Source organism: Chrysemys picta, chromosome 9, assembly GCF_011386835.1.
Source record: "Chrysemys picta bellii isolate R12L10 chromosome 9, ASM1138683v2, whole genome shotgun sequence".
NCBI lineage: Eukaryota > Metazoa > Chordata > Testudines > Emydidae > Chrysemys > Chrysemys picta.
In genome coordinates this window covers 64,080,527-64,103,683 of record NC_088799.1, presented here as the reverse complement: position 1 = coordinate 64,103,683, position 23,157 = coordinate 64,080,527, and positions in this window count along the sequence as shown.

The following is a 23,157-nucleotide window of genomic DNA, read 5'->3' as shown; positions in this document are numbered from 1 at the left end:
CAGGAAATTGTCCCCTACGCTTTCCAAAAATTTCCTGGATTGCCTGTGCACCGCTGTATTGCTCTCCCAGCAGATATCAGGGTGATTAAAGTCTCCCATGAGAACCAGGGCCTGCGATCTAGCAACTTCTGCTAGTTGCCAGAAGAAAGCCTCGTCCACCTCATCCCCCTGGTCTGGTGGTCTATAGCAGACTCCAACCACGACATCACCCTTGTTGCTCCCACTTCTCAACTTTATCCAGAGACTCTCAGGTTTTTCTGCAGTATCATACCGGAGCTCTGAGCAGTCATACTCCTCTCTTACATACAAATGGAACAAATAACAGGAGGAGAACCTCAAGCTTCTCCCCTGCTTGAGCACCACCCCCAAAAGTAAAAATGCTTGTCACGGTAAATTCGAGGTTGCCATGCCAGGAGTGGTTTGGGAAAGGCTAGTAACACCCTAACCTGGCGTGTGAGTGGTGAAGGCAAAGCCCTGGCCCTCCCCACTCATGCCCAAAATCTCAGCCAGGATAGAACTATTTGAAGCATCCTTTGTACAAAGCACACACAAAAAAACCCATGAACTGGTGCACTTTTAACCACATTAACCACAGACATTAAACACCTGCTCCTGGAAGTGGTGCTGGCCCCTGTGGTCTAGGTGCAATAATCCACAGCACCTGCAGTGAGCGCTTTGTGTGGGTGCAGTGCTCTGTGGGCACCTAAAACGAGATGGTTTGAGCTGGGTCAGTCTCACTGGTTCAAGTTGCATCAGTGCAATTCTCTCGGGTAGACGCATCCTTCTTTAAGAGATTCCCCCAAACTATACTTCAAAAGTTCAGTAGCTATAGTTGTCTGTTGCAGATGATGGGCAAAAGCTCAAATCCTTTACATTTACAAAGAAAGCCCTTCTGCATAGTGTAGAGATACTCAGAGCATCAGTAATGTCCTTCCTGCGCTGCGATGACATATCACAGACGTTCTTTGGACAGTGAGGTCAGTAACGAGGGCTCTCCTCCTGCACTGTCTGCTGTGGCCATGTACACTGAGTCTGATGAGCCATGAACTCTCACAGGAGCAGTCAGATTTGCTGTTCTATCCTGCTGTTCTTTGGTATCATGTTGCCTCTATATAAATCCATGGTATGCCCACATCTTGAATATTGTGTGCAGATGTGGTCACCCCATCTCAAAAAAGATATATTGGAATTGGAGAAGGTTCAGAAAAGGGTATGGAACAGCTTCCATATGAGGAGAGATTAATAAGACTGGGACTTTTCAGCTTGGAAAAGAGACGGCTAAGGGGAGATATGATTGTGGTCTATAAAATCATGACTGATGTAGAGAAAGTAGATAAGGAAGTGTTGTTTACTACTTATCATAACACAAGAACTAGGGGTCACCAAATGAAATTAATAGGCAGCAGGTTTAAAACAAACAAAAGAAAGTATTTCTTCACACAACGCACAATCAACCTGTGGAACTCCTTGCCAGAGGATGTTGTGAAGGCCAAGACCATAACAAGATTCAAAAAAGAACTAGATAAATTCATGAAGAATAGGTCCATCAATGGCTATTAGCCAGGATGGGCAGGAATGGTGTCCCTAGCCTCTGTTTGCCAGGAGCTGGGAATGAGCAACAGGGATGGATCACTTGATGATTACCTGTCTGTTCATTCCCTCTTGGGGCACCTGGCACTGGCCACTGTCGGAAGACAGGATACTGGGCTAGATGGACCTTTGGTCTGACCCAGTAGGGCCATTCTTATGTTCTTATGTCTTATGTTTGTGTAGTTATTGAAGTTGTCAAGGGTGGGGCAGCAGGTTTGTATAATTTTTGGTGGTGCCCAGAACAGGTCCAAGTCCCCCCCATACACACACCTGCCTTGTAAGCTGATATATATTTTTTTAAAATAATGTAAAAGGGAACTGGAAACAGTAAGCGTTTAACAGTTTTCCTATATTGCACGATGTGGGAGATGGAGTGTGTGTGTGAGGGCTCAGGCTGGCGCTGGGGACAGGGGTTTGGGGTGTGGAGCTAGGGCAGAGGGTTGAGGTGCAGGGGTAAGGGCTGTGGAATGGGGCCGGGGATGAGGGGTCAGGGTGTAGGAGGGGGCTCAGGGCAGGGGCAGAGGGTTGGGATACAGGTGGGGGGTGAGGACTCTGACTTGGAGTGCGGGCTCTTGTGTGGGGCCAGGGATGAGGAGTTTGGGGTGCAGGCAGGCTGCCCTGGGGCTGGGGCCAGAGGAGGACTCTCCCCAGCCCTCTCCCCGCTGGCAGCAGCAAGCTCCGGGAGGGGGGAGGGGAAGGGAGAGGAGCTCCCTCTCTCCCCCGGCAGCACACTCATCCCACTCTACTGTCACTACACGTGCTCCTAGGGCCAATCTCAGGTCCAGGAAGCCTCTCGCTTACCCTGTGGTGGGTGCCGGGAAGGGGGGAGGGAGCTTCTATCACATCTGTGCCTCCTCCCCTCCTCTTCCAGCCTGCTGCCAGCGACACTCCCTTTTGTAGCCAGCAGCAGTCGGCAAGGGAGTGCAGTGCGGAGTGACAGGGCAGCCACCCGCTGCCCAGGGTGCAGGCAGAGATGCTCTGGGGGGAGGAATGGGGCCAGGAACATTGGTGAAGCTGGGCACTCAGACCCTGAATATTGCTAGAGCCTGGGCCCTATGAGCCCATATAACTCGCTACCCCTGGTCAAAGTATTTTTAAAAGAACATTACCCATATGATATGATCATCTTTCTGAGCATTAATCAGTGCTGCTGCCCTACCCTGACATGCAGACTTAATTTTTATCAGAATTCCCAGCCAACGGACTCCTTCAGGAACATTGTTATAGAACCTACTTGAGCCCTATGATAACCATTAAGTTACTGGAAAATACTAAAATATATAGAATATGGTGCTAGGCTTTGCCACAACATTTGTAGTGTTTCATGTAGCAAAACCTGGGTGCAATGAAATAAACTCTTTAAAATACCAACAGATTACAATTTTCCCTATAGAAAAGCGGTATTCAATTAGAATGTTTTCTCTGGTATCTGGTGCAGGTGATTTGCTGATCTCTGTATCTGTTTATTGTAGGGTTCTCCGAGCCTGTTTTCACTGAAATCCCATAGAGTTCAGGCAATGAAACTGTAGGTCAGTCTGTCCTTATGTCTGTCTTTCTCCTATAAATTCAATAGATCTTTTCACCATCCTCTGTCAATTCAATGAAATTCCAGTAATACCCCTGATCCACTCACCATCTACACAGTGACTAACTGCTCTGTCAGTGCTGAGGGGATTCCCACCCGCTGCTCTGGACATAATTTTATACATCTCACATACCAAGGCTGGACACCATTTTGACAGTCTCTTCTCACAGCAGAACCACACTCTGAAATACTCAAAGTACTATCTCATTCTGCTGCTTTCACTTACCTGTAACTTCCATCCCAAATTGTCTTGTGACTTTGAAATCACTGGAAAAAGTGAAGACCCCAGTGTCAGCCTCTTTACATTTTTCAACAAGAAGGAGCCACTGGGTGGGTAGAAAGTCATAGTTTGGGGGGGGGGGGTTGTTTTTTGTTTTTAGGGTGGGGGTGAGGAGTTGTATATTATTTTGTCAATACAATACTCTGGGGTGTGGTACCATTTAACCATTTTCACCAACCAATTCCTAAATATTTGTCTTGCCTTCTGAAAGGCATAAACTGGCTGCTCATTCTATGGCCCACCATCCAGAAGAGGCTCTCAGTATGCAGGTGGTATCTTAGTGCCATGTAATCAAGAGCACCTGGAAGTGTTTATGAGGTTACTAACAAGTAGCAGTGAGTGGGGTAAGGACATGAGGCATGAAATCATTGCAAATGTTATGCAGTGGGTTTTGCTCACCTCTGGTTGAAAGTAGCCTCTGAGGACAGAGGCTGGTGCAAGACTCTCTGCACCATGTTAGCCCCACATCAGGGCTGTGCTAGGGGTTGACCAGATGAGTGGTTGCACAGGAGTGACTGGGCACCAGCTGTGAGCAGCAGAACTGGACTCTAAGCCAGCCCAAAGTCAATGTATGAGAAGGCTGAGGATGGCTGGTTGGTGTGGGAGCAACACTGTACTGTAGGACCAGTATGGAAGGGCTGTAACTGCTATTCTATCCCAAAGTCTGAAGCAACTGCTGCAGCGAGGTGAAGAGGGGGCTGCAGGAGGGCACTGGGCCTGAGCTGCAGCAGTGAATTTCACCTCCACCTGCACAGACACCAACTACTCCAGCTGTACAGGAACAGAGTGAATCCCACCCACATGAGCCTAGATCTTGTAAATGAAAACACACCACCTTTCCGCTGAGTGGGGTTTCTCTGAGTGATAAAAGCACTAAGGGTGTTTACATTAGAGAAGGTGAGGTAGAGGCACAATGAATTTTATGATCATCTGTAACATGCATCTGTCTTGCTTTAGTGTGATGTGTGGTTGCAGTTAGGAAAAAACACACAGCAGCAGCACTGAGAAGACAGGGAGGCACCACCAAGATAATGTTCAAAAGGAAACTGTGGTAACATTGGGAAGGAGGAGATGCATCTGAAGAAGTGAGGTTCTTACCCACGAAAGCTTATGCTCCCAATACTTCTGTTAATCTTAAAGGTGCCACAGGACCCTGTGTTGCTTTTTACAGATTCAGACTAACACGGCTACCCCTCTGATACAAGGTTCCAGTAGTCAGTGCAGGACCCCTGCGCCCCCAGGCACAACGGAGTTCAGTTCCGGGGGGTCCCCTTGCATGGGGAGACTGGGGGATGGGAAAAATCAATAGTGTAGGCGAGGGGAAAATGCAGGTAAATGGAGTTTTCATGCTTCTCATTTGGGGAATATGGAGTGTCGGTTAGGTTAGGTTACCCGCTGCTTTTCTTATCACTGGGAACACTAGAAAGATCCCACTTCCCCCATGGGGAAGGATAGCAGATCTGGTCCTTTATGTTATGTATAGCATGTAACACATTCATATATGTATGCAAAGTATATGCATATACCAACTCCTGTATATCTATTTCATTTAAAGTAATCTTTGGTTGTATTTTTTTTCCTTTTTCCATTTGTTTTACAATCTAATAAAACTACTTTTAAATCACAAAATTTAAGACTACAAATTTTAAACCTGCTGCATCTAAAATTTGGCATGTCAAACCATATTTAGGCACATAAATAGAAGCAAACTGATTTTTTCAGAAGTGCTAATCCCTTTTAGCTCCTATTGAAGGCACCTAAGTTTGAAAACATTGGTGCTAATATCTAGATACGATTGTCGAATAGAAGAAAAAATACAATGGCATTTGGTCATGTGCAGTAGTTTTAATATATGATCCTAATCAGTGATGAACTGCCAAACTCTTAAGAACCGGTTCCTTACCAGTCCTTCGGCAGCATTTCGGTGGCGGGTCCTTGACTCACTCTGGGTCTTTGGCTGCACATTGGTGGCGGGCCCTTCAGAGCCGCCAAAGACCCAGAGCGAGTGAAGGACCCGCCACTGAAGTGTCGCCAAAGATCCGGTAGGGAACTACCCGGTGAGTACAAGCCCCCTGTTCCCCCCCCCATCTGACTGCCCCACTCAGAACCCGCAACCCATCAACCCCCCCCGTTCCTTGTCCCCTGACCACCCCCTCCCGAGACCCCCCACCCTAACTGCCCCCCAGAACCCCCCTCCCCACCCAACCCCCCCCGTTCCCTGTCCCCTGACTGCCTCCCCAGAACCTCAGCCCCGTCCAACCGCTCCCTGCCCCTTATCCAACCCCTCATCCCAGCCCCGGTCCGGCCCCCTTACCATGCTGCTCAGGGGAAGGCGGGGGAGGGGTCAGGGGAGCCTCCCCAGCTGGGAGCTCAGGCGGGCCGGATGTGGCCCGCGGGCCGGAGTAACAACTGAAAAACCTCCCTCTCCCAATTGCCCACCCCTTTAACAACCAGTTCTAAACCGGCTTCTAAATTTATCAACCGGTTCGCACAAAGGCCTCTAAGAACAAGCAGGAGAACCAGTGTGGTCAGGGGAAGCTTAGCCTGAATAAAAGGGTTGATGTTGGAGGGTGAATTCCAGCAGTAAGGATAGGACATATGGACGAGGAGGCCTGAGGAATGTACGCTGCTGGAGTTCTTTCATGGGAGACCTGACTTGGGGCTACAGGAGACATGTCATGGGCAAGAAGTGAATTGGGATGCACTCAGGTGGATGGCCTGGATAGCGAAGCCATGGAACAAGGGCAGAAAGAGTCTGGGGACAGACTGCTTAATGACCCTCTTGGGAAGATTAGTTGGAAATGATGTGGCATTGAAAACTGCTGTGAACCTGTTGTATTTTGGGAGAATGGTGTGATTGGGAGTGTTCTTTGGTAGCCTACCTTCACTGCTGACCTTGGTGAAGAATTTCACAAGCCAAAGCCAAGCATGAGGGCCAAGTTTTTTTAGGAATTCTGGATATATGTTGTCATAGCCCGCAGCTGTTCCACACTTGATGCTACCTGGTGTCTGTTCCAGCTCTGTTACAGTGAATGGTTCTGGGCAGCTTCTGATATGATGTACACATTTAAACATATACCATTCGTTCCTCACTTGTCTTCGCACCTATTTCTCCAAAGGTGCTCTGACCACTTTAAGTAGGTGTCCAGCTACCTGGTTGGGTGTCACTGAGAGTCGGCAGAGTGCAGGTGGCTGCTGCGCTGCTCCAAGGCGTCGGAGCAGACTCCAACACTTGTGGCTGGAGGGATAGAGCTCATCCTCTTGGTTGTCTCCTCCCATCTGGCTCGGTGAGCAGTGTCCAATGATTCAATCAGATGGTCCATGACATCTGGGTCACCATATGCCTCATATTGCTCGAGCAGGCAGCGCTCTCCTCATTGAGACAGGGGATGTAGACTCAGCGACAACTGCGTGGGATGGCTCTGCAGCCTGCTTTGCAGATAGCACCACGGAAGCGACAGTAGGTCTCATTTACCGAGATATGCCGGGCTGGTGTTGTCACCGCACTCTTCTCCAGGGCTTCCTGGTATTTTTCCCAGTCGGCCTTTCAGATGTTCCACTGCTTCTTTTTGGAACTGTTGACAACTGGGAGCTGTAGCCCGATATGCATCATTACCTGTAAAGGGTTAAGAAGCTCAAATAACCTGGTTGGCACCTGACCAAAAGGGCAAATAAGGGGAGAAGATACTTGCAAATCTGTGGGGGAAGGTTTTTGTTTTGTGCTCTTTGTGTGTTCTCTCCGGGACAGCGAGGGACCAGGGCAGGGAAAATACATCTGCTAAAGCCATACTTGAACTAAGCATTTAAGATTACAAATTGTAAGTAATAGGAAGGAAATGCGCTAGATTATCTTGTTTTAGCTTGTGAATTTTCCCTATGCTTAGAGGGAGGTTTATTCCTGTTTTGTTTTTTTGGTTTTTTGCCTAGAGGGGAATCCTCTGTGTTTTGAATCTGATTACCCTGTAAAATTACCTTCCATCCTGATTTTACAGAGGTGCTTCTTTTACTTTTTCTTTATAATAAAGTTCTGCTTTTAAAAATCTGATTGGTTTTTAGTGTCCTAAAAACCCAACGGGCTGGTCTGTGCTCACCTTGTTAACCTATTTGGTTGGTATATTATTCTCAAGCCTCCCCAGGAAAGGGGGTGAAAGGGCTTGGGTGGATATTTTGGGGAACAGGAATTCCAAGTGGCTCTTTCCCTTGAATCTTTGTCTAACTCACTTGGTGGTGGCAGTGATACCGTCCAAGGACAAGGAAGAATTTGTGCCTTGGGGAAGTTTTTAACCTAAGCTGGTAGAAATAAGCTTAGGGGGCCTTTCATGCGGGTCCCCACATCTGTACCCTAGAGTTCAGAGTGGGGAGGGAACCCTGACACCCCCAGTCTGTGTGATGGCTTTTGAAGTCTCCAACGTAGACAGCTGGGTGTGGCAGGCTTGGTGGAACTTGTTGGCTCCAGCTTGGAGCACACTGGCCTGCTCGTGAAGGTATCATGGGTCTTGCTACCTTGGGTCATAGGCGTCGTTGAACTGTTCCTCTGTGATAGGCAGTTCAGAGTCCATAAGAGGGAGAAGACGAGTGCTTGGAGACAACATAGCTATGGGTTACCCCAGGCTCTGTGCTTTCTCCAACCCTGTTCAACCTTTACATCAGTGACCTGCCAACAACAGAGTCATGGAAGTTCATCTATGCAGATAACATCTGTTGTGGTACCCAGGCCTGGATGTTCCACAACCTTGATGCCACCTTAAACCAGGACATGTCAAAGTTAGCTGACTACTGTAAGACTTGGCGCCTCCAGCCAAGCGTCATAAAAACAGTCTCCAGTTTGTTCCAGCTTCATCATGCCAGTGCAACATGAGAACTGAATGTTTATCTGAATAGTCAGAAAGTGAAGCATGAAGTAGAACCAGTTTATCTAGGTGTGACCTTAGACCACACACTGAGTTACCATGACCACCTGAAAAAGACAGCAGCTAAAATTAAAAAGCGCAACAATCTTCTTAGCAAATTGGCAGGTTCATCGTGGGGTGCTCATGCTCCACTTTTGCAGACATCAGCTATTGCCACCTCGTACTCGGTGACAGAGTACTGCACACCAGTTTGGAGTTGATCATCACAGACCAAACTGGTGGATACGCAGTAACATGCTGCCATGCGTATCATCTCTGGCACCCTGAGTCCGACACCACTCCCATGGCTTCCAGTTCTGAGCAATATTGCTCCTCCTCATATCAGACGAGAGGTTGCCACTGGCAAGTTACTGGAGAAAGTACGTGCCAAGCCTGCTGCTGCACAACGACCTTTTTAAACCACGAGCTGCACGTTTGCCATCAGCTCGCTCATTATGGTCTCATCCACCATGCCAGGATGTTAGGGCAGAAACCCTCTGGCGAGAGGAACGGGGCAGTTTATGGCTTATCTAGAAAAACAGTATATGGCAAGCTGGGGTGTGATCCTACCTCGTGCTAGCTGGGCAAACACTAACTATGAACCCTGCGCCTGCTCACTAACAGTTCCCTGGAGAGCTTTGGTGTACCCTGCTTTGGAACATGCGTAGGTCAATGTGCACCAGGGAAATTTTAGTGTGCAGTAGCATGGTCCGTACAGACACTTGATGGCCAGCAGGCTAGTGTGGGATAGATTTATGCCCTAAATTCCCACTAACTGACTAATCATCTAGACAAGTCCACAGGGCTATTGTTATAGGCTCTCTGCAAACTCAGGCAGGCATCACTGTATCAGTTACACTAGGCTCATGTTTCAAGCTCTTCTTCACAACCATGAGAGATAGACACCTGTTTTTTAAAAAACTGTTAAGATTCTGATGTTAGTAGGTGTCTTCAGGAGCTGTGCCCCTAGGCATATACCTATTGTGCCTGTATCTTAACCTGCACTTGTAGTGGCCCTGGTGTAACTTAAAGCCATCCTTATGATACTCTAAATTATGCCAGGGACCAAAACATCCCCCAACATCCTACAGGATCAGGGGAGTTGAAGGGGGGATTAGAGCCACTTTTCCTGCCCTACTCCCCTCAGTTATTTTGAGCAGAATTTGGCCACTGCTGGGGATCTGGCCCTAAGATTATATGGGGATGTGGTAATAGGAACAAATTCCTAAGAAGTGAAAGGTAGAGGAAATTTCAAAAGACTGTCTTCATGTTAACTAACATCTCTGCTCTCCAGTGAATCCTGGGAACAAACAGGAACAGGTAGTAACTCAACAAAACATATTTCACAGAACAGCTCTATGGACCAACTTCTTTCTGAATGATTCTAACACTTCAGCGTTATTATTCTCTAATACAATATGTACCATTTTCAATGCACATTTCTCATTTATTTATGTAAGAATGCTGATGTGGTTTGAATATGAGTCTTCATGATGAGCTAGAATTATTCCAGCAATTTAGGGAGCTCTAGGACTGAGCCACAACTGTATACTTCTCTCAGAGGTGCAGTTCTCTGCATTCTGATTGGAAAGAAACATATCAGGAAGTTTGGGATTAGGGGATGTCCCCTGGTTGTAGGAGTACATGCACAGACAGTTCAGAACAGAAGAATTCACAATAGCCATGCTGAGCTCTAGTCTGAGAGGAAAGAGTATACCTCAGTATAATAAATTGTAATAATTTCAGATTGCTACCTGTTGACTTGGTAATATTCAAGTTTTAAATGTATTTAGCACAAGCCAGGATTCAGTTAATACCTCTCCAACAGGAAGCAATCTAAAGCTATAAATGGAACTTGCAATTTATCTGATGCCTCAGCTATCCTTTAACATTTAATCAATTGCAAATGCTGACACCATAAGCATTATTTCTTAATTCAATGACTTGTTCATTCCTTACTTTGGATTATATTTATATTGCTGTTTTAGAAGTAGTTTTATCTTTTAAACTGAGTTCATATTTTTAAAAAATACTGATACCCTTCAATTTATGGTTTTAAAACCCTTTAGCTTAATTTTGTCACTAACAATATCACAGGACAGCACAGTTTGGTGGAAAATCAAATGCATCTCTTTCTGATTATGCAATTTGATTTTTTTTGTGTTAATTGCTCTCCTGTGCTGCACCTTTGATTTCTTCACACCTTACCTCCAGGCCTGGACAACAAAGGGACATCTTCCAGGACCCTATGCATGACACTTCCGTGAACTGCAGAGGGAACGAGAGCTTTTGATGAGAGAAACTCCAGGAAGAAAACAGGTACTGCCAGAACTAGCATTGGTGTTTCTATATGGGATACAATTCCTTCCAAGAGCAAGAGGCTATTGCTCAGTTGCAGGGGGTTGGGCAAGAAATCGAATATTGCCACTCTCTACAACCTAGCCTGATGTCAGAACTGCACTGATGGCCAGGCATGGTGTTGGAGGCATTGTGTTGCTGGATGCATTGTCATCTAGAGCAGATGTAAAATACAGAACTCCTCTCTGCCAAGTCATGAAAAATGCAAAGAGTGCCACTGGAAAAGCAGCAGAGTTGATCCCTCCATCCTGGCTACAGTCCATCTTATTTCATTACATTTTGCTTCCATTCCATTCACTTCTTAAACAATAGTCCTGTGTGTTTGTTTAACTCTATATATTTACACAAGCAGTTGTAAAGTGTTTTGAAGTACTGGAAGCTCAAAAAAGTTCTGGCTGAATTGAGGGGATTTCTCAGTTTTTGTTGTACTATGGAGAACCAATGAGAATATTTTCAAAGTCCAATGAAAAGGATTTCTGGGGCACTGCATCCTTACTTCTGCAGGTTCTCTTTCTTGCTAATCCTTTTGTTGGCTTTTTTTCTTCCTGTGATCTGGAAAGCATAGACAGATTAACCCCTGCTTAGTGCTTTATATAAACATCAAACCCAGTGGAAGGAAAAGATGTTACACCCAGAAAGTCACTGGAGCATCTGTGGCGTGAGAGTGAAACTAGAACCCTTCAGAAAATAGGATCTGAGAGTGGTTCTCTGATCCAAATTCCAGGACACAATTCTTGCCGCAATACTAGAGAAAACAGGAAGATTTGCAAAACATTTTTTTAAAGAAGAGGTATGGCTGAAGTGATTCGTTTTTGGCATTTTGGTGTACTCAAAGTCATACCTGCCTGCATCTCCCTTATTATTTCCCTCTTCCAATAAAATGAAATCTATATGTTTTGAAGTTAAAGGATTTATATTATCATATACACATATATCATCAGCTCAGGCAATAAAATTATTTTGTGTTGGAAGGGATCCCACCCCTCCCATCACAACAGGATCATCGTCAATCTCTCCTAGTCCCTCCAAAAGGAAATCATAACCAACAGCACCGGCACACCATGTAATTGTCACCAATCTCTTTTTTTCCTCCATCCATCTGCTTCTTCACCTCCCCTTCCCCCCAGCCACCAGAGAAAACGGATCTCAGAGCCCCTCCTCCACTCTGGAGGGTGCTGGGGTCCCCCAGCACCAGGACACATATAGGTCCTCCAAGAGCCACCCAGTTCCCAAGACATGGGCTCTCAGTGTTGCGAATGTGTAATTACATTTTTTAAAAATCCACTGAGGGTAGCAACACCATATGCACCTGTGAAGTGAGTTTGCTGCAAGGAAGTCCAGGAAGGTGGATTTCAAAATGTAAGCAGTGCGACACTTATCGTGATTGGTGAGGTTTTTTTAATTATATGAACTTCATTATAATTCTAAAAAAGAACTACAATATAATATAACTACATTATAATTATACCCTGGGCGCTATCAATATTTAACCTGCAGCCAGCAGCTGCCCTTGAAGTTCACTATAAACAGGTTTCACCTGTATAAAAAATGTTAAGGGGAGCCCCATACAGGCTGATTTGCCCCAGACCTCGCACCTCCCTAGGGATGGCCCTGCCTGCAGTTGGCAGGGGAGAATTCTCCTGACACACCACTGTACAAGGCTGTCATAAGCAATCCTATGCAGGCCTGTTTGCAAGCCCTGATGTAGAAGGTTGGACAGGGACAGGGAGAGGACGCGCTGTAGGGTCCCTATAACATTGAGTGCTATGGAGATTCTCAGCTGCTGTGCGGGGAACTTGAAATCTCTATTTTGCACCAGATATAAAATTCAAATGCACAAAAGCTAGCACTGAGTCTGTATATAACTAAGTTCCCTTTAAAAAAAAAGGCATCTTTGCAGGAAACTACATGGTATAAATTTTAATCCGTGCAGGATGGGGGCTTACTTTGGAGATGCTGGACATTCTGTATAAGGAAGATGGCAAACAACACAACTAGAATCACTCCCTTAGAAGCTGCAGTATCCAGAATGACCCAGTGCGCTTGGAGAGAGAAAGTAAATAATAAAATGCTGCCATACATGATTGACACAATTGAATGTTGATGGAGATTGTTTTTTTCTTCTCTTTGTATGTAGGATCATTCCTGCTTCCTGTACAATTGCAAAAGCCTTTGAAACCTGATTCTTGAGGTGACCCATGGTGAGTCGCAGCTCACGAGACTTCAGTGAAGCAAGTAGCAACAGGAGTCAACCGGTCTGCAATGGTTTATTGAGTTTTGTAACATTTTATGTGATGTTAAGCTCTCTGTACGTATGTTTTCTTTGTTTAACATTTAAGGCAAAGCAGGTATGGGCAAACATTACTAAATATCAGCCAGCAAGGGGGAAAGGTACAAAGTGCACTTCATGTGCTGCCAAATACTAGCAGCTGCTCAGGAGGTGTGGGGCCTTGCCCGCATCACAGTCCTGCTGGCTATGGAATTCTGCAGGCATGCTAGCCAACTGCACAGCATATTGCTGGGTCAGTATTGTGTCTGGCTCCTTGAAAGATGTGCTAGGTGAGCGCGGGAGAAAAATGTCCTTGTACCTTTTTCTCCCTCTAGCCACGCTCATGGGCAGCCAGAACTTTGCCCTCAACATATAGGATATGTCTACACTCTGAGCTGGAGGTGTGATTCCCAGCTCAAGGAGACAGACCTGCACGAGCTCTCATCGCTCTACCGTGCTAGAAATAGCAGTTCAGCTGTGGGAGAGGCAAGTTGTCCTGAGTACGTACCTAGTGTCTCTGACGGGCACATAGAAGTCTATTACCTTCAACAAGTAGGGCACAGTGTTAAGCTCATATGAGGACAATTGGAATTGGAAAAAACAGACCTAAGGCCACTAACTGCGGGAGTCTGGTTGTCACGCTTCATACCAACTGTGCCAACAAAGCTCAGCATTTCCAATGATAATCGCTACAATACATTACAGCTACACCACTCACTCTGAGAATCATAGACATGTAGGGCTGGAAGAGGCCTTGAGATCCTCCTGTCCATCTGCCCGCACTGAGGCAGGAGTATTTACACTTCTGCCATCCCGGATGGACGTTTGTCTAACTTTTTCTTAAATGTCACAAATATATAGGTGCATGTACAAATAACCTATTACTTACTTGTTTTCTTTTTAAACATCCCAAGGTGTTGGGGACAAATTGCCGAGACTGCACTTATGAGAAGCGTTACCATGATCACCCACGTGTGGAGAGACCTGTGGAGAAATAGAGAATGAAACAAGAATTGCTGTACCTACAATTAGGCTCTGCTACTGCAAATCACTTTGCCTGGGCAGACCCCTGCAAACACAAGGTGTCCCTTCGGAGGTCTGCCAAGATGGAGTAAGTAGCAGGATTGGGTCTTAGTTACGATGACAGAAGGGCTGTTTTGGTTAATTCTGTTTCATTGTGGTTTAATAACTGCCAGCCAAAACATGTTAAGCTGAAGTTAAGGATGAGAATATGTATCAATAATAAACATCCCATCCTCAAAAGCATTGTAGACCCAAGAGATTCCTACTTAGCTAGATGTAAAGCATCCAGATATGATAGGGTATGGAAACGTACAGTTATGACACCCAAACAACCTTAATTGCACCCAGCAGGGATGCCACAAGAGAAAAAAGTGGGGGTAAAAAATACTAATCTATCTATAAAAATCTGTTAAATCTAATGAGGGAGCATTGGAACCAAAGTTCCTTGTTATTAATTGTGTGGCGTGACCACAGTGCAGGTTGAGGGAAAGGGGGTGCCACGTGGGTGAAGGGGTATGGAAGGGTCAGAGAGGTCCCAGTTGACAAAAGAACTTATTCAAGAGCTTCCCCTACTGTTTGACAATGTCATGGGTTCCATTGGAACATATCTGTCATGGGAGCACAGAGGGAGATCCCTTAGGTACCTAGGGCCAATGCTAGGGCTTGGAGTAGCCTCCTTTTGAAAAGAACTCTGTGTTCAGTGAGGAGCCAGTGGAGACCCGGAGCGCTAAGTAGTCGTGTTTGTGCTCACCTGTGTCCTATGCAGATGGGTTGCTACGTTTTGTACCAGTTGGAACTTTTTTGGAGAGTTCGGTTTCTTTTTTAGATATAATGACTTGCAATAATTAAGCCTGGAGATCATGAATGGATGGATCACTGTGGCCAGGTCTGTGTCTTGGAAGTCCTGTGGCCTGAAGCTCTGAAGAGATGGAAACTCACTTCTACTGTCTATTGCTGAACGGGGGAAAGAACAGCCCAGAGCTGCTTGAGAACTCCAAGTGGACAGAGGATCCATAAGGGAGAGAGATCTTGGCTGACATCTGTTGGTAAACTGTGGAAAATGACTGAATAGGCCTGGCCTCATATATATTTTTGCTATGTGAGGGTTTAGGCAATTTTGTTCAAAATTCAGTAACATTTTTTGGGGGGGGGGATTATAAAGTGGTTGTTGTTGCTGTTGGATAACGAAAGGGCAAGAGAATGGCACCAAATGTCCCTGGGGTGACAGGTCACCCTGACCAATACCGCAGTCTGGCACAGTTAAGTAGCAGAGCCTAGAGAAAGTCAAAGAAAGAGGTTTTTATTTTCTGGTATGAGTGCACCATAGGTGGTAGGAACTCTGTTTAGGGTCCTATATGTCACTGATCCCTCTCTGAAGAGTTTGTGAGAGGCAACTTTTCTGTGCAGCTGCTGCATTGTGACCTAAAGCATCACAGAAGTGTTTTTTGTTGAAGCTCTAAAGGACAGCAGCAGCATAACTGGGGAAACCCAGTGATGTCTACCCAGAATTATTAGAGCTGAAATCACCACAGCTGCATTAGATCATGGGGGCCCCAGAGCAGACCTGCCAGCATTTCACTTAGGGGCTGGAGATGGATGTACCTGAACTCTGGCCTTTACTAACTCTAGACAACAAACAGTGAGTGGGGGTGCAGTGGAAGAGAGGGGGTGGACTGGCTATTGAAGGAACATTGCCTGTTTGGGTGTTCACACCACAAGTGGAACACTGACTCTAAAGACTCTTACCAAAGACACTGTTGGGCTGAGGGGTGGGAGTTTTACTTAGTAGTTATATAGAGAGACATTTGTGGTTTATTTTGCTAGTTTCTACCAAGGTGATTCTGTGTCTCTTTTCCCCCTTCTAATACAATGTTCCCTGCTTCATGCACAGACTCAGTGCTTGTCACTGGGGAAGTATTGCCTGTGGAGGTTGCCCAGGGGATGTATTTAGTTTTCCCAGGTTTTCAAAGAGGCGGGGCTCGAGCTGGTGGCATATGATAATTGTTAAAGGAACTACCAGCTAACTGAACCTGACTCTTGTTGCTGCCAACAAAACCTGTCAGTTGGGTGGCAGTCTGCTAGAACAGCACACAGTTTTCTAGCCAGGTGCAGATAGAAATGGTGTCTTTGTTGCTGTGGATATCTGAGTGTCCAACAGCACTGAGTCCAAGAGGACCTCGAGCCTATGGACTGCCTTAACATTCTGGGGGCTCATGCTCTCAATAACGGGGATAGTTATGAAGGAAGGAAGCTATTCAGAGCACTTCCTTCTTTCTACCAGCATCACCTCGGACATGCCGGTCTTCAGTACTTGCCTGCTGGTTTTCATCCAGGTGCTTATTTGGCTAACTAACCATTGAGATTACTGGCAGAGGGTGCTGTTTGCAGTTGACGTGAAGCAATTATAGACCTGCGTGTTTGCAAATTGCTGGCCCTGCAGCCTGTGTTGCCTTATTTGGTCCCTTGGGGCTTCATTTAGATGTTGAATAATAAGGAGGGGGTGGACTGCACCTTGTGTAGGCAAGAGACAAGTAGGTGCCATAACAACCCTCAGGGAGATCTGATGCGACCCTGAGTTCTTATGGTACAGAGGAACCATAGTCATTGCTGCACCATTTAAAAGGGTGCAACTGAGTAGCTTTACTGTGTAGCACAGAATCAGAAATGTCTTTTCAGAAAAATTCAATGGAGGGAAGTAAAATTGTGTCAGTATATCGAATATTATGTGAGATTATATTACATCCCGCAAGGTCTGGGGGTGAGAGCATGTAGATTCATGAAAATTCTGGGTGGTGGCAACTGCCCTCCTTGCCCTTGGAAAATAATTCTCCTGTGCAGAATAGGGAGCTAGATCCCCATGTCCTCCCAGGGGCACTAGTAGAAAATAGTCCTTGTACACAGGAGAGCGTCAGGCCAGCGGTATCCTGTACTTCATGTGTGAGAGGTGGGATGTTCTGCGGGGAACAGCCACATCTGGCCCTGAAGCATTAATCTGGGTTGGGGAAGCAGTTTTGAGAGGGCATATTTTGTATTAGATTAGCATGTTTGTCTGTCTGGCCACTAGGTCTTTGATGGTTACTTCATGGGTGGCCACCTCCAGCTTTTAAAATTTGCTCATAGCTGAATGCTTTTAACAATGAAGTGCTCTGGGTTACAATTTTTAGACACATCAAAGTTAAAAATGGCTTGGTCATTCGCAAACTGCCAATGAATCCATCAACAACACTAACTCAAAGCGGCACCAGACCCTGCCACCAGGGCCGGCTCCAGGCACCAGCGCACCAAGCGCGTGCCTGGGGCGGCAAACCACGGGGGGAGGCCTGCCAGTCGCTGTGGAGGCGGTAGTCAGGGAGCCTTTGGCGGCATGCCTGCGGGAGGTCCGCCGGTCCAGCGGCTTTGGCGGCAATTCAGTGGCGGGTACGCCGAAGGCGCGGGACCGGCGGACCTCCCGCAGGCATGCCGCCGAAAGCCGCCTGACTGCCGTGCTTGGGGCAGCAAAATACATAGAGCCGCCCCTGCCTGCCACAACAACAGATGCAAAACTTGCACACATGTATCCACTATTACAATGATCAACATCCCCCACAACACCTTTCAAGATCTATGGATCCTACACATACCTATCATAAGATGTGGTGTGCCTCATTCAGTGCACTAAATGCCCCACTAGTTACTATGTGGGTGAAACCAGACAGTCATTATACTCTTGAATGAATTCACAGAGGAAAATGATAAAAGAAAAAAACACCCTATCACACTTTTCACAAAGCGATCCTACTATATCTGACCTATCAGTGCTGATCCTCAAAGGAAACCAGCACAACACTCTTAAAAGATGAGCCTGAGAGCTTAAATTCATAACTTTACTAGACTCTAAAAATCATGGTCTTAATAAAGACACTGGATTGATGGCTTATTACAACAATCTGTAATCCACTAACCCTGCCCCCGTTTTTTTCCTGTGACTGCAGGTGTGTAAACTGGCCACTTCACCTTGAATGGTCCTTTAGAATATGTATTATTTCTTTGATCTTGTATTTAGCTGTAACATTCTGAGTACCTTTCCTAGACCTGAGAAAGAGCTCTGTGTAGCTCAAAAGCTTCTCTCTCACCAATAGAAGTTGGTCCAATAAAAGATACTACCTCATCCTCCTTGTCGCTCTAATTAACCCATCACTCAGCTAGTAGGGGGATCTAAAAAGACCATTTAATTTCTTAAACAAACTAGCAAACCTAACTTGCTGACACTGTTACTTGTTTCCAGAGTCTGTAGTGTGTTCCTGAAAGATGATCAAGGGGGTTAGGAAGAAAGGTGGGAGAAGGTGATTGAAGATAAGCAGTGGACAGCCACTAGCCACCAACACCACCCAGAACCTACACTAACCCCAACAACTGAAAGGGACCAAAGTATTACAGCCCACAGGAGACTAGACTTTTATGTACCATAGGCAGAGAATAGAAGGGGCAGAGGTGCACCAGTGCCCAAGGACCCCACAATGACAGGGAAATGATTGTGAGGTATATCCAGATAATCCTGGCAAGTGACCTGTACCCACATGCTGCAGAGGAAAGCTAAAACCCCTCAAGATCACTGCCAATCTAACCCAGGGAAAAAGCAACAGAGGGTCCTGTGGCACCTTTGAGACTAACAGAAGTACTGGGAGCATAAGCTTTCGTGGGTAAGAACCTCACTTCTTCAGATGCAAGTGAGGTTCTTACCCACGAAAGCTTATGCTCCCAGTACTTCTGTTAGTCTCAAAGGTGCCACAGGACCCTCTGTTGCTTTTTACAGATTCAGACTAACACGGCTACCCCTCTGATACTTAACCCAGGGAAAAATTCCTTCCTGACCCCACACCTACGGCGATCAGTTAGAGCACATGGTCATGAACCAGTCAGCCAAACATCTAAGAGAGAGAATGCTCGGTGCCACCTCAGAGCCCTGGACTTCTCTCCAATGTCCCATCTTCAGCTGTGACCATCCCTGAGGCTTCAGATGAAGGAGATTTAAAAAATCTTCCCAGAATACATTAGGGGGTCCCTTCCTGACTCTTGCCAATGCTGGCTCAAACCCTGTAGCATGAGCTTTAGGAACAATGATATATAAACCAAAGAGAGCCCCAGAACTTGTTTCCTTGACAAGAGCAAATTCATCTTGACTTTTAGCAATTCTCAGTTATTCCTACTTTTTCTAACCTTCACAGTGTAACTTTCTTTGCTGATCACCTCCTTTTTTCATTCCCTACAGGCTTTCTGACTTGGGATGCATATTTGATAGTCTTTGTGTAGTTGACCTGAAGAAATTTCAAGTTGCCTCTATATTTAAGTCTTGCACTCTTCAGTCCAGCTGAATTTTTTAGCTAATTCCCTTAATTTTCCAAAGTCTGCCCTTTTGAAATCAGAGATAAACAGATAATACATGTTCCAAAGGCGAATCAACAATTTTTGGTCCAAAATTCCACTGCCAGGTTTAGTGCACCTGTTAACACTGGGTACAAATTGCACAGATAGAACAACTAATACTCAAGTGTTTTTATATTTAGATTGTAAGTTTTTCAGAGCAGGGACCATCTCTTTGTACAAGGCCTAGCACAATGGGGCCCTTATCCATGGTTGGAGATCTACATGTTACTGTAATCCAAAATAATAATAATGCTTTTCCAGTTTAGATTTATTTAAGCACAGATCTAAACCAGATGCTCAGTACTTTAGAGGAAGTATAATTTTATTTTCATTTCTAAATTGTGGACATAATATTGAAGGAAGGAAAAGGACAAACTGCCCAGGAGGCTGCTGCTTTCTATACATAAAATAACGTAGTGGACATTCTATTCTTAGCAAACACAAGTATAAAGTGACCATTTGTCCAATTACATTTCAGTTGCACAATAATTGAATACAATGCAACTTCGCAGAACAGAGCTTTAAACACATACATACAATTCCCTTCTCATGTGCTCCAACAACATGAATTACTACCGTTTAGGGTTGCCAACTTTCTACTTGAACAGAACCAAACAATCCAACCCCGCCTTGCTCTGGTTGGGAGTGCAGGCTCTGGTGTGGGGATGGTGAGAAGGGACTTGGGGTGGAGGAGGGAGCCCCAGGCTGTGGCTGAGTGGTTTAGAGTGCGGGAAGGGGCTCTGGGCTGGTGTAGAGGATTGGAGTGTGGGGGTGTATGAGGGCTCCGGTTGGGGGTGCAAGTTGGGGATGGGGATGAGGGGCTTGGGGTGCAGGAAGGGGATCTGGGATGGAGCTGAGGGGTTCAGAGGGTGGGAGGGGGATCAGGGCTGGGGCAGGGGGTTTGGGCGTGGGAGGGGGTGAGCTCCCGGAAGCAGGCGCATGTCTCCCCTCCGGCTCTTATGCAGAAGCGTGGCCAGGCGGCTCTGCGCGGTGCCTCATCTTCAGGTGCTGCCCCCGCAGCTGGGAACCGCGGAGCCAGCGCTTGGGGTGGGGGCAGGGCGCGGAGCCTCCTGGCTGCCCCTACTGGTAGGAGGCAGAGGGGGACATGCCGCTGCTTCTGGGAGGCACGCAGAGCCACGGCAGGCAGAGAGCCTGCCTTAGCTCCACTGTGCCTCTGACTGGACTCTTAATGGCCTGGTCAGTGGTGCTGACTGGAGCCTCCAGGGTCCCGTATTGACCTGTCATTCTGGTTGAAATCCAGACACCTGGCAACCTTACCACTGTTGCACTACACAACTTTTCAGTGATCTAGTTCAACACACTCCTGTCACAATCACTGAACATCTACATTAATTCTCAAACAGTAACTAAGCTTCTAACAGTGTGGTAACAGAGAGAACTATACTTACTTCCTAAAATAGTTACCTCCCAAAAAAACAGCAAAAGCACTATATTTCTTCCTATTTAGCTCAGTCACCATGGCTATCCACCCTCAGCTGTCTAACAATTATTGCTAAATATGCTGCATGGGTACTGGTCTTTTCAAGAGACCTTAAACTGTTAAACCCCGGTGTGCGGAGCAGAGCTGGTTGATCTGTTTGCTACAAAGAACATTCTTTAAGAATATGACCTCCATTTTGGTTAGCAAATCATTTGTGAACTGTTTCTGATTCAGATAGTTTCTATGAAAAATTTTCAGCCTATTGATTACTTGCAAATTGTTCAATTAGTATATCTGGCATTCAGCATGGGTGTTGTATGAGTGATTGCCTAAGTTGCATGGTATTGTTGCTTTTCCCTGACTTGATGATTGAAAGGTTTTAAAATTAACTTCTGTTTCAGGTTTTTGGATGAATAATCGTGGCGACTACATTTTGGGAAACTCCTGGCACCTGCAAGTGTTGTCAGAAATTCCCAGCAGTCAACTAAATATTTGCAAGTGGTGGATAACAGGACCTCACAAATCACATTGAACTGAACTAGGAAAAGCAATTTGCTAATCAGTGTGTTTGGTTTTTATGTCTTTCTGTTTAAGAATTTGACCAGGTTTTCACCTAGTGCACTCAGCAGACACTTCATACTGGAGAGAATATTTGCTTAAGAAAATATTAAAGTTAGTTAACAAATATGTTTCTTTACTTTAAAAGAGAGAATAAAAAAATAAGAGCAAAAAAGTCATTGTAAACTCTCCGCTTGAGCTGATTTCATGCACATATACCAGTTATCTATTCTGAAGAGCCGACCCATTACCACATTTGCTCTGTCTACTAGCTGCTACTTGTGTGTGGGCTGAATTTGTGGCATCTTTTACTACCAGAACATATTTGCTGCTGCTGCTTTGAACTGCTCTCTGCATGTTAGTCACCTTCAGGCTGCTGCCCCAGAAGTTGTGTCTGTGTAGCTGAATTTATTGCTTTGTACAACTGTAATTATGTACAGAAATGTGAGGGGGTTTTAAAGGCACAAGGTCCAAGTTTCAGGGACGGATGGTGGATGTTAACTCTATTCAAAGTGATTAGATCAGAATGAGAGGAATTGAGGGAGAAATGGAAGTCCCATTTCCATTCTCCCCTTTGCTCTCTGAAACAGCCCTATTTCACTGATCTAGTCCCTTGCTGGGAAAGAAAGCTCAACCAAGTGTCAATTTATAGTATGAGGCAATATGGCCCAGAATGAAATTGTGATTTTTTTCATGAAGTTTCACAGATTGTTGCTGTATTTTCCACACAGCCCTAGCTGACATCCAACTAGCTGGCCTCGGCAGGGGATGAGACAGGAAAATGTGACAGAACATGAGTTCTGAAAAAGCAATATTACAAATGTAATATGTTCTGAGGGAGAGAATATCCATTATCCTCCCTTCACACTCCTCTTTATCAGAGCCTTGTCTACAGTACATTACTTGTAATGCCCAGTGAGTGAAGCCCCACCAATGGTACCAACAATGGGCACTACAGCATCAATGATACGCAGGCATTTTTACCACCTTCCCTGAGCAGGTCTAGATGACACAATTGGGAAAAAATGCATGTGCCATCTCCAAACTGCCCACCTCTGCCATTGCCACCACCAGTCAGTCTGCATCTGTTGGGAATAATTATGGGTAAGACAAAAACTCAAATGCAGACACAACCTAGATATGAACTAGTGGGGGGATAAAACCCATTCTTCCACCAATACTAAATGATGGCTAAACTTTGGCTTTGCTATGCCTGGTGGGATATTTGGAGGTTTAAGGTTATGTTCTGCTCTCAGTATTCTGGAGGAATGCCATGGAAGTCAATGGAGTGACTCCAGAGTATGTAAGAACAGAACTGGACCTGAATCTGTTACTGCAATAATAATGTAGGTTTCTGTGTTGGATAAAATAGAATATGTCTCTGGGCCCCAGCATGATGTAATACAAATGCATTGTGTAAAAGAACAGGCTTGTCACATAGCTATGTCCACTGGCCACGGTAGTGACAAAGATTGGGTTAGGTGATACGAGGGCTTTCTCTCTGTTTCAAACACCTGGCGGTCACAGCTCAGTGAAAACACAAGAAGAGAAAGCCCCATCTTTTCTCAGTCTCAAGACCAGTGAAGCAGGAAGCTGGAGTCGCTTTAGCTAAAGCAGAGTTATCATTGTGGTTAGCATGAGCTCTTGAAGGGCCGTGTGTCTGAGTGAGGGGGCAAACATGTTGTCTACAGAGGGTTGTCTCGTATATACAGAATTCCACAGGAAATATTTACTGTCTTTAATATTCAGCACACTGAATTA